Source organism: Ranitomeya variabilis, chromosome 1 (assembly GCF_051348905.1).
Source record: "Ranitomeya variabilis isolate aRanVar5 chromosome 1, aRanVar5.hap1, whole genome shotgun sequence".
Lineage (NCBI taxonomy): Eukaryota > Metazoa > Chordata > Amphibia > Anura > Dendrobatidae > Ranitomeya > Ranitomeya variabilis.
Genome location: NC_135232.1, coordinates 1,003,549,832 through 1,003,563,925, shown reverse-complemented (window position 1 = coordinate 1,003,563,925; position 14,094 = coordinate 1,003,549,832). Strand labels below are relative to the sequence as shown.

The window sequence follows — 14,094 nt, the reverse complement described above, 5'->3', positions numbered from 1 at the left end:
GCTTGAGAAATTTTGTCTGAAAAGAAATCGACAAAAGATACATATGGCACATTGGAAGACTCTAATCCCCAGAAATGAGTTGTAAAATATAAGTACCTTAGTGTTTCTTTGTACTTTTTGAATTAATGAAATCTGTTTAGCAAAGTAAAATGCACATTATCATAAAAAAAAGTCACCATGATATAAACTGCGCAAAAATATTTCAGTTTTTACGTAAAAAAAAAAAAAGAGGGTGTGTTTTTCAAATGTAGGGGGAATAGCTCAGTGGTAGAGCATTTGACTGCAGATCAAGAGGTCCTTGGTTCAACTCCGAGTGCCCCCTCCAGATACTTTTTCAACAGATTAAAGATGCTTTTTTACCTATATGTTCATGGAAATTTTAGAACCATATGAAGTTGAATTCATTTTTATGTACTTTCTTAATGTGAATACTATTTCAGAAATGTAGCAAAAAGTTCATGTTGATGTGCCTTCTTAATATGAAAACAATTTAAAAATGTTGGAAAATGCTTGAGAAATTTTGTCTGAAAAGAAATCGACAAAAGATACATATGGCACATTGGAAGACTCTAATCCCCAGAAATGAGTTGTAAAATAAAAATACCTTAGTGTTTCTTTGTACTTTTTGAGTTAATGAAATCTGTTTAGCAAAGTAAAATGCACATTATCATAAAAAAAGTCACCACGATATAAACTGTGCAAAAATATTTCAGTTTTTACGTTAAAAAAAAAAAAAAAAGGGTGTGTTTTCCAAATGTAGGGGGTATAGCAAAGTGGTAGAGCATTTGACTGCAGATCAAGAGGTCCTTGGTTCAACTCCGAGTGCCCCCTCCAGATAATTTTTCAACAGATTAAACATGCTTTTTTACCTATATGTTCATGGAAATTTTAGAACCATATGAAGTTGAATTCATGTTTATGTACTTTCTTAATGTGAATACTATTTCAAAAATGTAGCAAAAAGTTCATGTTGATGTGCCTTCTTAATATGAAAACAATTTAAAAATGTTGGAAAATGCTTGAGAAATTTTGTCTGAAAAGAAATGGACAAAAGATACACATGGCACATTGGAAGACTCTAATCCCCAGAAATGAGTTGTAAAATAAAAATAACTTAGTGTTTCTTTGTACTTTTTGAATTAATGAAATCTGTTTAGCAAAGTAAAATGCTCATTATCATAAAAAAGTCACCACGATATAAACTGTGCAAAAATATTTCAGTTTTTACGTTGTTAAAAAAAAAAAAAAAAAAGAGGGTGTGTTTTACAAATGTAGGGGGTATAGCTCAGTGGTAGAGCATTTGACTGCAGATCAAGAGGTCCTTGTTTCAACTCCGAGTGCCCTCTCCAGATACTTTTTCAACAGATTAAACATGCTTTTTTACCTATATGTTCATGGAAATTTTAGAACCATATGAAGTTGAATTCATGTTTATGTACTTTCTTAATGTGAATACTATTTCAGAAATGTAGCAAAAAGTTCATGTTGATGTGCCTTCTTAATATGAAAACAATTTAAAAATGTTGGAAAATGCTTGAGAAATTTTGTCTGAAAAAAAATCGACAAAAGATACATATGGCACATTGGAAGACTCTAATCCCCAGAATTGAGTTGTAAAATATAAGTACCTTAGTGTTTTTTTGTACTTTTTGAATTAATGAAATCTGTTTAGCAAAGTAAAATGCACATTATCATAAAAAAAGTCACCATGATATAAACTGTGCAAAAATATTTCAGCTTTTACATAAAAAAAAAAAAAAAAGAGGGTGTGTTTTCCAAATGTAGGGGGTATAGCTCAGTGGTAGAGCATTTGACTGCAGATCAAGAGGTCCTTGGTTCAACTCCGAGTGCCCCCTCCAGATACTTTTTCAACAGATTAAACATGCTTTTTTACCTATATGTTCATGGAAATTTTAGAACCATATGAAGTTGAATTCATGTTTATGTACTTTCTTATATGTGAATACTCTTTCAGAAATGTAGCAAAAAGTTCATGTTGATGTGCCTTCTTAATATGAAAACAATTTAAAAATGTTGGAAAATGCTTGAGAAATTTTGTCTGAAAAGAAATCGACAAAAGATACATATGGCACATTGGAAGACTCTAATCCCCAGAAATGAGTTGTAAAATAAAAATACCTTAGTGTTTCTTTGTACTTTTTGAGTTAATGAAGTCTGTTTAGCAAAGTAAAATGCACATTATCATAAAAAAAGTCACCACGATATAAACTGTGCAAAAATATTTCAGTTTTTACGTTAAAAAAAAAAAAAAAAAAGAGGGTGTGTTTTCCAAATGTAGGGGGTATAGCAAAGTGGTAGAGCATTTGACTGCAGATCAAGAGGTCCTTGGTTCAACTCCGAGTGCCCTCTCCAGATACTTTTTCAACAGATTAATTATGCTTTTTTACCTATATGTTCATGGAAATTTTAGAACCATATGAAGTTGAATTCATGTTTATGTACTTTCTTAATGTGAATACTATTTCAGAAATGTAGCAAAAAGTTCATGTTGATGTGCCTTCTTAATATGAAAACAATTTAAAAATGTTGGAAAATGCTTGAGAAATTTTGTCTGAAAAGAAATGGACAAAAGATACATATGGCACATTGGAAGACTCTAATCCCCAGAAATGAGTTGTAAAATAAAAATACCTTAGTGTTTCTTTGTACTTTTTGAATTAATGAAATCTGTTTAGCAAAGTAAAATGCTCATTATCATAAAAAAAGTCACCACGATATAAACTGCGCAAAAATATTTCAGTTTTTACGTAAAAAAAAAAGAAGAGGGTGTGTTTTCCAAATGTAGGGGGTATAGCTCAGTGGTAGAGCATTTGACTGCAGATCAAGAGGTCCTTGGTTCAACTCCGAGTGCCCCCTCCAGATACTTTTTCAACAGATTAAACATGCTTTTTTACCTATATGTTCATGGAAATTTTAGAACCATATGAAGTTGAATTCATGTTTATGTACTTTCTTAATGTGAATACTATTTCAGAAATGTAGCAAAAAGTTCATGTTGATGTGCCTTCTTAATATGAAAACAATTTAAAAATGTTGGAAAATGCTTGAGAAATTTTGTCTGAAAAGAAATCGACAAAAGATACATATGGCACATTGGAAGACTCTAATCCCCAGAAATGAGTTGTAAAATAAAAATACCTTAGTGTTTCTTTGTACTTTTTGAATTATTGAAATCTGTTTTGCAAAGTAAAATGCACATTATCATAAAAAAAGTCACCACGATATAAACTGCGCAAAAATATTTCAGTTTTTACGTAAAAAAAAAAGAAGAGGGTGTGTTTCCAAATGTAGGGGGTATAGCTCAGTGGTAGAGCATTTGACTGTAGATCAAGAGGTCCTTGGTTCAACTCCGAGTGCCCCCTCCAGATACTTTTTCAACAGATTAAACATGCTTTTTTACCTATATGTTCATGGAAATTTTAGAACCATATGAAGTTGAATTCATGTTTATGTACTTTCTTAATGTGAATACTATTTCAGAAATGTAGCAAAAAGTTCATGTTGATGTGCCTTCTTAATATGAAAACAATTTAAAAATGTTGGAAAATGCTTGAGAAATTTTGTCTGAAAAGAAATCGACAAAAGATACATATGGCACATTGGAAGACTCTAATCCCCAGAAATGAGTTGTAAAATAAAAATACCTTAGTGTTTCTTTGTACTTTTTGAATTATTGAAATCTGTTTTGCAAAGTAAAATGCACATTATCATAAAAAAAGTCACCACGATATAAACTGCGCAAAAATATTTCAGTTTTTACATAAAAAAAAAAGAAGAGGGTGTGTTTTCCAAATGTAGGGGGTATAGCTCAGTGGTAGAGCATTTGACTGCAGATCAAGAGGTCCTTGGTTCAACTCCGAGTGCCCCCTCCAGATACTTTGTCAACAGATTAAACATGCTTTTTTACCTATATGTTCATGGAAATTTTAGAACCATATGAAGTTGAATTCATGTTTATGTACTTTCTTAATGTGAATACTCTTTCAGAAATGTAGCAAAAAGTTCATGTTGATGTGCCTTCTTAATATGAAAACAATTTAAAAATGTTGGAAAATGCTTGAGAAATTTTGTCTGAAAAGAAATCGACAAAAGATACATATGGCACATTGGAAGACTCTAATCCCCAGAAATGAGTTGTAAAATAAAAATACCTTAGTGTTTCTTTGTACTTTTTGAATTAATGAAATCTGTTTAGCAAAGTAAAATGCACATTATCATAAAAAAAGTCACCATGATATAAACTGCGCAAAAATATTTCAGTTTTTACGTAAAAAAAAAAAAAAAAGAGTGTGTGTTTTCCAAATGTAGGGGGTATAGCTCAGTGGTAGAGCATTTGACTGCAGATCAAGAGGTCCTTGGTTCAACTCCGAGTGCCCCCTCCAGATACTTTTTCAACAGATTAAACATGCTTTTTTACCTATATGTTCATGGAAATTTTAGAACCATATGAAGTTGAATTCATGTTTATGTACTTTCTTAATGTGAATACTATTTCAGAAATGTAGCAAAAAGTTCATGTTGATGTGCCTTCTTAATATGAAAACAATTTAAAAATGTTGGAAAATGCTTGAGAAATTTTGTCTGAAAAGAAATCGACAAAAGATACATATGGCACATTGGAAGACTCTAATCCCCAGAAATGAGTTGTAAAATAAAAATACCTTAGTGTTTCTTTGTACTTTTTGAATTATTGAAATCTGTTTTGCAAAGTAAAATGCACATTATCATAAAAAAAGTCACCACGATATAAACTGCGCAAAAATATTTCAGTTTTTACATAAAAAAAAAAGAAGAGGGTGTGTTTTCCAAATGTAGGGGGTATAGCTCAGTGGTAGAGCATTTGACTGCAGATCAAGAGGTCCTTGGTTCAACTCCGAGTGCCCCCTCCAGATACTTTGTCAACAGATTAAACATGCTTTTTTACCTATATGTTCATGGAAATTTTAGAACCATATGAAGTTGAATTCATGTTTATGTACTTTCTTAATGTGAATACTCTTTCAGAAATGTAGCAAAAAGTTCATGTTGATGTGCCTTCTTAATATGAAAACAATTTAAAAATGTTGGAAAATGCTTGAGAAATTTTGTCTGAAAAGAAATCGACAAAAGATACATATGGCACATTGGAAGACTCTAATCCCCAGAAATGAGTTGTAAAATAAAAATACCTTAGTGTTTCTTTGTACTTTTTGAATTAATGAAATCTGTTTAGCAAAGTAAAATGCACATTATCATAAAAAAAGTCACCATGATATAAACTGCGCAAAAATATTTCAGTTTTTACGTAAAAAAAAAAAAAAAAGAGTGTGTGTTTTCCAAATGTAGGGGGTATAGCTCAGTGGTAGAGCATTTGACTGCAGATCAAGAGGTCCTTGGTTCAACTCCGAGTGCCCCCTCCAGATACTTTTTCAACAGATTAAACATGCTTTTTTACCTATATGTTCATGGAAATTTTAGAACCATATGAAGTTGAATTCATGTTTATGTACTTTCTTAATGTGAATACTATTTCAGAAATGTAGCAAAAAGTTCATGTTGATGTGCCTTCTTAATATGAAAACAATTTAAAAATGTTGGAAAATGCTTGAGAAATTTTGTCTGAAAAGAAATCGACAAAAGATACATATGGCACATTGGAAGACTCTAATCCCCAGAAATGAGTTGTAAAATAAAAATACCTTAGTGTTTCTTTGTACTTTTTAAATTATTGAAATCTGTTTTGCAAAGTAAAATGCACATTATCATAAAAAAAGTCACCACGATATAAACTGCGCAAAAATATTTCAGTTTTTACGTAAAAAAAAAAAGAAGAGGGTGTGTTTTCCAAATGTAGGGGGTATAGCTCAGTGGTAGAGCATTTGACTGCAGATCAAGAGGTCCTTGGTTCAACTCCGAGTGCCCCCTCCAGATACTTTTTCAACAGATTAAACATGCTTTTTTACCTATATGTTCATGGAAATTTTAGAACCATATGAAGTTGAATTCATGTTTATGTACTTTCTTAATGTGAATACTATTTCAGAAATGTAGCAAAAAGTTCATGTTGATGTGCCTTCTTAATATGAAAACAATTTAAAAATGTTGGAAAATGCTTGAGAAATTTAGTCTGAAAAGAAATCGACAAAAGATACATATGGCAAATTGGAAGACTCTAATCCCCAGAAATGAGTTGTAAAATATAAGTACCTTAGTGTTTCTTTGTACTTTTTGAATTAATGAAATCTGTTTAGCAAAGTAAAATGCACATTATCATAAAAAAAGTCACCATGATATAAACTGCGCAAAAATATTTCAGTTTTTACGTAAAAAAAAAAAAAAAGAGGGTGTGTTTTTCAAATGTAGGGGGTATATCTCAGTGGTAGAGCATTTGACTGCAGATCAAGAGGTCCTTGGTTCAACTCCGAGTGCCCCCTCCAGATACTTTTTCAACAGATTAAACATGCTTTTTTACCTATATGTTCATGGAAATTTTAGAACCTTATGAAGTTGAATTCATTTTTATGTACTTTCTTAATGTGAATACTATTTCAGAAATGTAGCAAAAAGTTCATGTTGATGTGCCTTCTTAATATGAAAACAATTTAAAAATGTTGGAAAATGCTTGAGAAATTTTGTCTGAAAAGAAATCGACAAAAGATACATATGGCACATTGGAAGACTCTAATCCCCAGAAATGAGTTGTAAAATAAAAATACCTTAGTGTTTCTTTGTACTTTTTGAGTTAATGAAATCTGTTTAGCAAAGTAAAATGCACATTATCATAAAAAAAAGTCACCACGATATAAACTGTGCAAAAATATTTCAGTTTTTACGTTGTTAAAAAAAAAAAAAAAAAAAAAAAGAGGGTGTGTTTTTCAAATGTAGGGGGTATATCTCAGTGGTAGAGCATTCGACTGCAGATCAAGAGGTCCTTGGTTCAACTCCGAGTGCCCCCTCCAGATACTTTTTCAACAGATTAAACATGCTTTTTTACCTATATGTTCATGGAAATTTTAGAACCATATGAAGTTGAATTCATGTTTATGTACTTTCTTAATGTGAATACTATTTCAGAAATGTAGCAAAAAGTTCATGTTGATGTGCCTTCTTAATATGAAAACAATTTAAAAATGTTGGAAAATGCTTGAGAAATTTTGTCTGAAAAGAAATCGACAAAAGATACATATGGCACATTGGAAGACTCTAATCCCCAGAAATGAGTTGTAAAATAAAAGTACCTTAGTGTTTCTTTGTACTTTTTGAATCAATGAAATCTGTTTAGCAAAGTAAAATGCACATTATCATAAAAAAAGTCACCATGATATAAACTGCGCAAAAATATTTCAGTTTTTACGTAAAAAAAAAAAAAAAGAGTGTGTGTTTTCCAAATGTAGGGGGTATAGCTCAGTGGTAGAGCATTTGACTGCAGATCAAGAGGTCCTTGGTTCAACTCCGAGTGCCCCCTCCAGATACTTTTTCAACAGATTAAACATGCTTTTTTACCTATATGTTCATGGAAATTTTAGAACCATATGAAGTTGAATTCATGTTTATGTACTTTCTTAATGTGAATACTATTTCAGAAATGTAGCAAAAAGTTCATGTTGATGTGCCTTCTTAATATGAAAACAATTTAAAAATGTTGGAAAATGCTTGAGAAATTTTGTCTGAAAAGAAATGGACAAAAGATACATATGGCACATTGGAAGACTCTAATCCCCAGAAATGAGTTGTAAAATAAAAATACCTTAGTGTTTCTTTGTACTTTTTGAATTAATGAAATCTGTTTAGCAAAGTAAAATGCTCATTATCATAAAAAAAGTCACCACGATATAAACTGCGCAAAAATATTTCAGTTTTTACGTAAAAAAAAAAGAAGAGGGTGTGTTTTCCAAATGTAGGGGGTATAGCTCAGTGGTAGAGCATTTGACTGCAGATCAAGAGGTCCTTGGTTCAACTCCGAGTGCCCCCTCCAGATACTTTTTCAACAGATTAAACATGCTTTTTTACCTATATGTTCATGGAAATTTTAGAACCATATGAAGTTGAATTCATGTTTATGTACTTTCTTAATGTGAATACTATTTCAGAAATGTAGCAAAAAGTTCATGTTGATGTGCCTTCTTAATATGAAAACAATTTAAAAATGTTGGAAAATGCTTGAGAAATTTTGTCTGAAAAGAAATCGACAAAAGATACATATGGCACATTGGAAGACTCTAATCCCCAGAAATGAGTTGTAAAATAAAAATACCTTAGTGTTTCTTTGTACTTTTTGAATTATTGAAATCTGTTTTGCAAAGTAAAATGCACATTATCATAAAAAAAGTCACCACGATATAAACTGCGCAAAAATATTTCAGTTTTTACGTAAAAAAAAAAGAAGAGGGTGTGTTTTCCAAATGTAGGGGGTATAGCTCAGTGGTAGAGCATTTGACTGCAGATTAAGAGGTCCTTGGTTCAACTCCGAGTGCCCCCTCCAGATACTTTTTCAACAGATTAAACATGCTTTTTTACCTATATGTTCATGGAAATTTTAGAACCATATGAAGTTGAATTCATGTTTATGTACTTTCTTAATGTGAATACTATTTCAGAAATGTAGCAAAAAGTTCATGTTGATGTGCCTTCTTAATATGAAAACAATTTAAAAATGTTGGAAAATGCTTGAGAAATTTTGTCTGAAAAGAAATCGACAAAAGATACATATGGCACATTGGAAGACTCTAATCCCCAGAAATGAGTTGTAAAATAAAAATACCTTAGTGTTTCTTTGTACTTTTTGAATTATTGAAATCTGTTTTGCAAAGTAAAATGCACATTATCATAAAAAAAGTCACCACGATATAAACTGCGCAAAAATATTTCAGTTTTTACATAAAAAAAAAAGAAGAGGGTGTGTTTTCCAAATGTAGGGGGTATAGCTCAGTGGTAGAGCATTTGACTGCAGATCAAGAGGTCCTTGGTTCAACTCCGAGTGCCCCCTCCAGATACTTTGTCAACAGATTAAACATGCTTTTTTACCTATATGTTCATGGAAATTTTAGAACCATATGAAGTTGAATTCATGTTTATGTACTTTCTTAATGTGAATACTCTTTCAGAAATGTAGCAAAAAGTTCATGTTGATGTGCCTTCTTAATATGAAAACAATTTAAAAATGTTGGAAAATGCTTGAGAAATTTTGTCTGAAAAGAAATCGACAAAAGATACATATGGCACATTGGAAGACTCTAATCCCCAGAAATGAGTTGTAAAATAAAAATACCTTAGTGTTTCTTTGTACTTTTTGAATTAATGAAATCTGTTTAGCAAAGTAAAATGCACATTATCATAAAAAAAAGTCACCATGATATAAACTGCGCAAAAATATTTCAGTTTTTACGTATAAAAAAAAAAAAAAGAGTGTGTGTTTTCCAAATGTAGGGGGTATAGCTCAGTGGTAGAGCATTTGACTGCAGATCAAGAGGTCCTTGGTTCAACTCCGAGTGCCCCCTCCAGATACTTTTTCAACAGATTAAACATGCTTTTTTACCTATATGTTCATGGAAATTTTAGAACCATATGAAGTTGAATTCATGTTTATGTACTTTCTTAATGTGAATACTATTTCAGAAATGTAGCAAAAAGTTCATGTTGATGTGCCTTCTTAATATGAAAACAATTTAAAAATGTTGGAAAATGCTTGAGAAATTTTGTCTGAAAAGAAATCGACAAAAGATACATATGGCACATTGGAAGACTCTAATCCCCAGAAATGAGTTGTAAAATAAAAATACCTTAGTGTTTCTTTGTACTTTTTGAATTATTGAAATCTGTTTTGCAAAGTAAAATGCACATTATCATAAAAAAAGTCACCACGATATAAACTGCGCAAAAATATTTCAGTTTTTACATAAAAAAAAAAGAAGAGGGTGTGTTTTCCAAATGTAGGGGGTATAGCTCAGTGGTAGAGCATTTGACTGCAGATCAAGAGGTCCTTGGTTCAACTCCGAGTGCCCCCTCCAGATACTTTGTCAACAGATTAAACATGCTTTTTTACCTATATGTTCATGGAAATTTTAGAACCATATGAAGTTGAATTCATGTTTATGTACTTTCTTAATGTGAATACTATTTCAGAAATGTAGCAAAAAGTTCATGTTGATGTGCCTTCTTAATATGAAAACAATTTAAAAATGTTGGAAAATGCTTGAGAAATTTTGTCTGAAAAGAAATCGACAAAAGATACATATGGCACATTGGAAGACTCTAATCCCCAGAAATGAGTTGTAAAATAAAAATACCTTAGTGTTTCTTTGTACTTTTTGAATTAATGAAATCTGTTTAGCAAAGTAAAATGCACATTATCATAAAAAAAGTCACCATGATATAAACTGCGCAAAAATATTTCAGTTTTTACGTAAAAAAAAAAAAAAAAGAGTGTGTGTTTTCCAAATGTAGGGGGTATAGCTCAGTGGTAGAGCATTTGACTGCAGATCAAGAGGTCCTTGGTTCAACTCCGAGTGCCCCCTCCAGATACTTTTTCAACAGATTAAACATGCTTTTTTACCTATATGTTCATGGAAATTTTAGAACCATATGAAGTTGAATTCATGTTTATGTACTTTCTTAATGTGAATACTATTTCAGAAATGTAGCAAAAAGTTCATGTTGATGTGCCTTCTTAATATGAAAACAATTTAAAAATGTTGGAAAATGCTTGAGAAATTTTGTCTGAAAAGAAATCGACAAAAGATACATAGGGCACATTGGAAGACTCTAATCCCCAGAAATGAGTTGTAAAATAAAAATACCTTAGTGTTTCTTTGTACTTTTTAAATTATTGAAATCTGTTTTGCAAAGTAAAATGCACATTATCATAAAAAAAGTCACCACGATATAAACTGCGCAAAAATATTTCAGTTTTTACGTAAAAAAAAAAAGAAGAGGGTGTGTTTTCCAAATGTAGGGGGTATAGCTCAGTGGTAGAGCATTTGACTGCAGATCAAGAGGTCCTTGGTTCAACTCCGAGTGCCCCCTCCAGATACTTTTTCAACAGATTAAACATGCTTTTTTACCTATATGTTCATGGAAATTTTAGAACCATATGAAGTTGAATTCATGTTTATGTACTTTCTTAATGTGAATACTATTTCAGAAATGTAGCAAAAAGTTCATGTTGATGTGCCTTCTTAATATGAAAACAATTTAAAAATGTTGGAAAATGCTTGAGAAATTTAGTCTGAAAAGAAATCGACAAAAGATACATATGGCAAATTGGAAGACTCTAATCCCCAGAAATGAGTTGTAAAATATAAGTACCTTAGTGTTTCTTTGTACTTTTTGAATTAATGAAATCTGTTTAGCAAAGTAAAATGCACATTATCATAAAAAAAGTCACCATGATATAAACTGCGCAAAAATATTTCAGTTTTTACGTAAAAAAAAAAAAAAGAGGGTGTGTTTTTCAAATGTAGGGGGTATATCTCAGTGGTAGAGCATTTGACTGCAGATCAAGAGGTCCTTGGTTCAACTCCGAGTGCCCCCTCCAGATACTTTTTCAACAGATTAAACATGCTTTTTTACCTATATGTTCATGGAAATTTTAGAACCTTATGAAGTTGAATTCATTTTTATGTACTTTCTTAATGTGAATACTATTTCAGAAATGTAGCAAAAAGTTCATGTTGATGTGCCTTCTTAATATGAAAACAATTTAAAAATGTTGGAAAATGCTTGAGAAATTTTGTCTGAAAAGAAATCGACAAAAGATACATATGGCACATTGGAAGACTCTAATCCCCAGAAATGAGTTGTAAAATAAAAATACCTTAGTGTTTCTTTGTACTTTTTGAGTTAATGAAATCTGTTTAGCAAAGTAAAATGCACATTATCATAAAAAAAAGTCACCACGATATAAACTGTGCAAAAATATTTCAGTTTTTACGTTGTTAAAAAAAAAAAAAAAAAAAAAAAAGAGGGTGTGTTTTTCAAATGTAGGGGGTATATCTCAGTGGTAGAGCATTCGACTGCAGATCAAGAGGTTCTTGGTTCAACTCCAAGTGCCCCCTCCAGATACTTTTTCAACAGATTAAACATGCCTTTTTACCTATATGTTCATGGAAATTTTAGAACCATATGAAGTTGAATTCATGTTTATGTACTTTCTTAATGTGAATACTATTTCAGAAATGTAGCAAAAAGTTCATGTTGATGTGCCTTCTTAATATGAAAACAATTTAAAAATGTTGGAAAATGCTTGAGAAATTTTGTCTGAAAAGAAATCGACAAAAGATACATATGGCACATTGGAAGACTCTAATCCCCAGAAATGAGTTGTAAAATAAAAGTACCTTAGTGTTTCTTTGTACTTTTTGAATCAATGAAATCTGTTTAGCAAAGTAAAATGCACATTATCATAAAAAAAGTCACCATGATATAAACTGCGCAAAAATATTTCAGTTTTTACGTAAAAAAAAAAAAAAAGAGTGTGTGTTTTCCAAATGTAGGGGGTATAGCTCAGTGGTAGAGCATTTGACTGCAGATCAAGAGGTCCTTGGTTCAACTCCGAGTGCCCCCTCCAGATACTTTTTCAACAGATTAAACATGCTTTTTTACCTATATGTTCATGGAAATTTTAGAACCATATGAAGTTGAATTCATTTTTATGTACTTTCTTAATGTGAATACTATTTCAGAAATGTAGCAAAAAGTTCATGTTGATGTGCCTTCTTAATATGAAAACAATTTAAAAATGTTGGAAAATGCTTGAGAAATTTTGTCTGAAAAGAAATCGACAAAAGATACATATGGCACATTGGAAGACTCTAATCCCCAGAAATGAGTTGTAAAATAAAAATACCTTAGTGTTTCTTTGTACTTTTTGAATTAATGAAATCTGTTTAGCAAAGTAAAATGCTCATTATCATAAAAAAAGTCACCACGATATAAACTGCGCAAAAATATTTCAGTTTTTACGTAAAAAAAAAAAAAAGAGGGTGTGTTTTCCAAATGTAGGGGGTATAGCTCAGTGGTAGAGCATTTGACTGCAGATCAAGAGGTCCTTGGTTCAACTCCGAGTGCCCCCTCCAGATACTTTTTCAACAGATTAAACATGCTTTTTTACCTATATGTTCATGGAAATTTTAGAACCATATGAAGTTGAATTCATGTTTATGTACTTTCTTAATGTGAATACTATTTCAGAAATGTAGCAAAAAGTTCATGTTGATGTGCCTTCTTAATATGAAAACAATTTAAAAATGTTGGAAAATGCTTGAGAAATTTTGTCTGAAAAGAAATCGACAAAAGATACATATGGCACATTGGAAGACTCTAATCCCCAGAAATGAGTTGTAAAATAAAAATACCTTAGTGTTTCTTTGTACTTTTTGAATTATTGAAATCTGTTTAGCAAAGTAAAATGCACATTATCATAAAAAAAGTCACCATGATATAAACTGCGCAAAAATATTTCAGCTTTTACATAAAAAAAAAAAAAAAAGAGGGTGTGTTTTCCAAATGTAGGGGGTATAGCTCAGTGGTAGAGCATTTGACTGCAGATCAAGAGGTCCTTGGTTCAACTCCGAGTGCCCCCTCCAGATACTTTTTCAACAGATTAAACATGCTTTTTTACCTATATGTTCATGGAAATTTTAGAACCATATGAAGTTGAATTCATGTTTATGTACTTTCTTAATGTGAATACTATTTCAGAAATGTAGCAAAAAGTTCATGTTGATGTGCCTTCTTAATATGAAAACAATTTAAAAATGTTGAAAAAAGGCTTGAGAAATTTTGTCTGAAAAGAAATCGACAAAAGATACATATGGCACATTGGAAGACTCTAATCCCCAGAAATGAGTTGTAAAATAAAAATACCTTAGTGTTTCTTTGTACTTTTTGAATTATTGAAATCTGTTTAGCAAAGTAAAATGCACATTATCATAAAAAAAGTCACCACGATATAAACTGCGCAAAAATATTTCAGTTTTTACGTAAAAAAAAAGAAGAGGGTGTGTTTTCCAAATGTAGGGGGTATAGCTCAGTGGTAGAGCATTTGACTGCAGATCAAGAGGTCCTTGGTTCAACTCCGAGTGCCCCCTCCAGATA

At 31.3% G+C, this 14,094-nt stretch overlaps 19 non-coding genes across 19 annotated transcripts; all 19 read left to right on the top strand.

Moving 5' to 3' along the window:
- Window positions 1-1,784: 1,784 nt before the first annotated feature.
- Window positions 1,785-1,856, top strand: TRNAC-GCA (transfer RNA cysteine (anticodon GCA)). Its single transcript has one exon. It is a non-coding gene; the product is annotated as a tRNA-Cys (tRNA).
- Window positions 1,857-2,805: 949 nt separating this feature from the next.
- TRNAC-GCA (transfer RNA cysteine (anticodon GCA)) lies at window positions 2,806-2,877 on the top strand. The gene has a single exon. It is a non-coding gene; the product is annotated as a tRNA-Cys (tRNA).
- Window positions 2,878-3,311: 434 nt separating this feature from the next.
- TRNAY-GUA (transfer RNA tyrosine (anticodon GUA)) lies at window positions 3,312-3,383 on the top strand. Its single transcript has one exon. It is a non-coding gene; the product is annotated as a tRNA-Tyr (tRNA).
- A 435-nt stretch (window positions 3,384-3,818) lies between these two features.
- Window positions 3,819-3,890, top strand: TRNAC-GCA (transfer RNA cysteine (anticodon GCA)). Its single transcript has one exon. It is a non-coding gene; the product is annotated as a tRNA-Cys (tRNA).
- A 438-nt stretch (window positions 3,891-4,328) lies between these two features.
- Window positions 4,329-4,400, top strand: TRNAC-GCA (transfer RNA cysteine (anticodon GCA)). The gene has a single exon. It is a non-coding gene; the product is annotated as a tRNA-Cys (tRNA).
- Window positions 4,401-4,835: 435 nt separating this feature from the next.
- Window positions 4,836-4,907, top strand: TRNAC-GCA (transfer RNA cysteine (anticodon GCA)). The gene has a single exon. It is a non-coding gene; the product is annotated as a tRNA-Cys (tRNA).
- Window positions 4,908-5,345: 438 nt separating this feature from the next.
- On the top strand, window positions 5,346-5,417 carry TRNAC-GCA (transfer RNA cysteine (anticodon GCA)). The gene has a single exon. It is a non-coding gene; the product is annotated as a tRNA-Cys (tRNA).
- A 436-nt stretch (window positions 5,418-5,853) lies between these two features.
- On the top strand, window positions 5,854-5,925 carry TRNAC-GCA (transfer RNA cysteine (anticodon GCA)). The gene has a single exon. It is a non-coding gene; the product is annotated as a tRNA-Cys (tRNA).
- A 1,468-nt stretch (window positions 5,926-7,393) lies between these two features.
- TRNAC-GCA (transfer RNA cysteine (anticodon GCA)) lies at window positions 7,394-7,465 on the top strand. Its single transcript has one exon. It is a non-coding gene; the product is annotated as a tRNA-Cys (tRNA).
- Window positions 7,466-7,900: 435 nt separating this feature from the next.
- Window positions 7,901-7,972, top strand: TRNAC-GCA (transfer RNA cysteine (anticodon GCA)). The gene has a single exon. It is a non-coding gene; the product is annotated as a tRNA-Cys (tRNA).
- A 942-nt stretch (window positions 7,973-8,914) lies between these two features.
- TRNAC-GCA (transfer RNA cysteine (anticodon GCA)) lies at window positions 8,915-8,986 on the top strand. The gene has a single exon. It is a non-coding gene; the product is annotated as a tRNA-Cys (tRNA).
- Window positions 8,987-9,425: 439 nt separating this feature from the next.
- TRNAC-GCA (transfer RNA cysteine (anticodon GCA)) lies at window positions 9,426-9,497 on the top strand. Its single transcript has one exon. It is a non-coding gene; the product is annotated as a tRNA-Cys (tRNA).
- A 435-nt stretch (window positions 9,498-9,932) lies between these two features.
- TRNAC-GCA (transfer RNA cysteine (anticodon GCA)) lies at window positions 9,933-10,004 on the top strand. The gene has a single exon. It is a non-coding gene; the product is annotated as a tRNA-Cys (tRNA).
- A 438-nt stretch (window positions 10,005-10,442) lies between these two features.
- TRNAC-GCA (transfer RNA cysteine (anticodon GCA)) lies at window positions 10,443-10,514 on the top strand. The gene has a single exon. It is a non-coding gene; the product is annotated as a tRNA-Cys (tRNA).
- A 436-nt stretch (window positions 10,515-10,950) lies between these two features.
- Window positions 10,951-11,022, top strand: TRNAC-GCA (transfer RNA cysteine (anticodon GCA)). The gene has a single exon. It is a non-coding gene; the product is annotated as a tRNA-Cys (tRNA).
- A 1,468-nt stretch (window positions 11,023-12,490) lies between these two features.
- Window positions 12,491-12,562, top strand: TRNAC-GCA (transfer RNA cysteine (anticodon GCA)). Its single transcript has one exon. It is a non-coding gene; the product is annotated as a tRNA-Cys (tRNA).
- Window positions 12,563-12,998: 436 nt separating this feature from the next.
- TRNAC-GCA (transfer RNA cysteine (anticodon GCA)) lies at window positions 12,999-13,070 on the top strand. The gene has a single exon. It is a non-coding gene; the product is annotated as a tRNA-Cys (tRNA).
- Window positions 13,071-13,508: 438 nt separating this feature from the next.
- Window positions 13,509-13,580, top strand: TRNAC-GCA (transfer RNA cysteine (anticodon GCA)). Its single transcript has one exon. It is a non-coding gene; the product is annotated as a tRNA-Cys (tRNA).
- Window positions 13,581-14,015: 435 nt separating this feature from the next.
- On the top strand, window positions 14,016-14,087 carry TRNAC-GCA (transfer RNA cysteine (anticodon GCA)). Its single transcript has one exon. It is a non-coding gene; the product is annotated as a tRNA-Cys (tRNA).
- The last annotated feature ends 7 nt before the right edge of the window (window positions 14,088-14,094 follow it).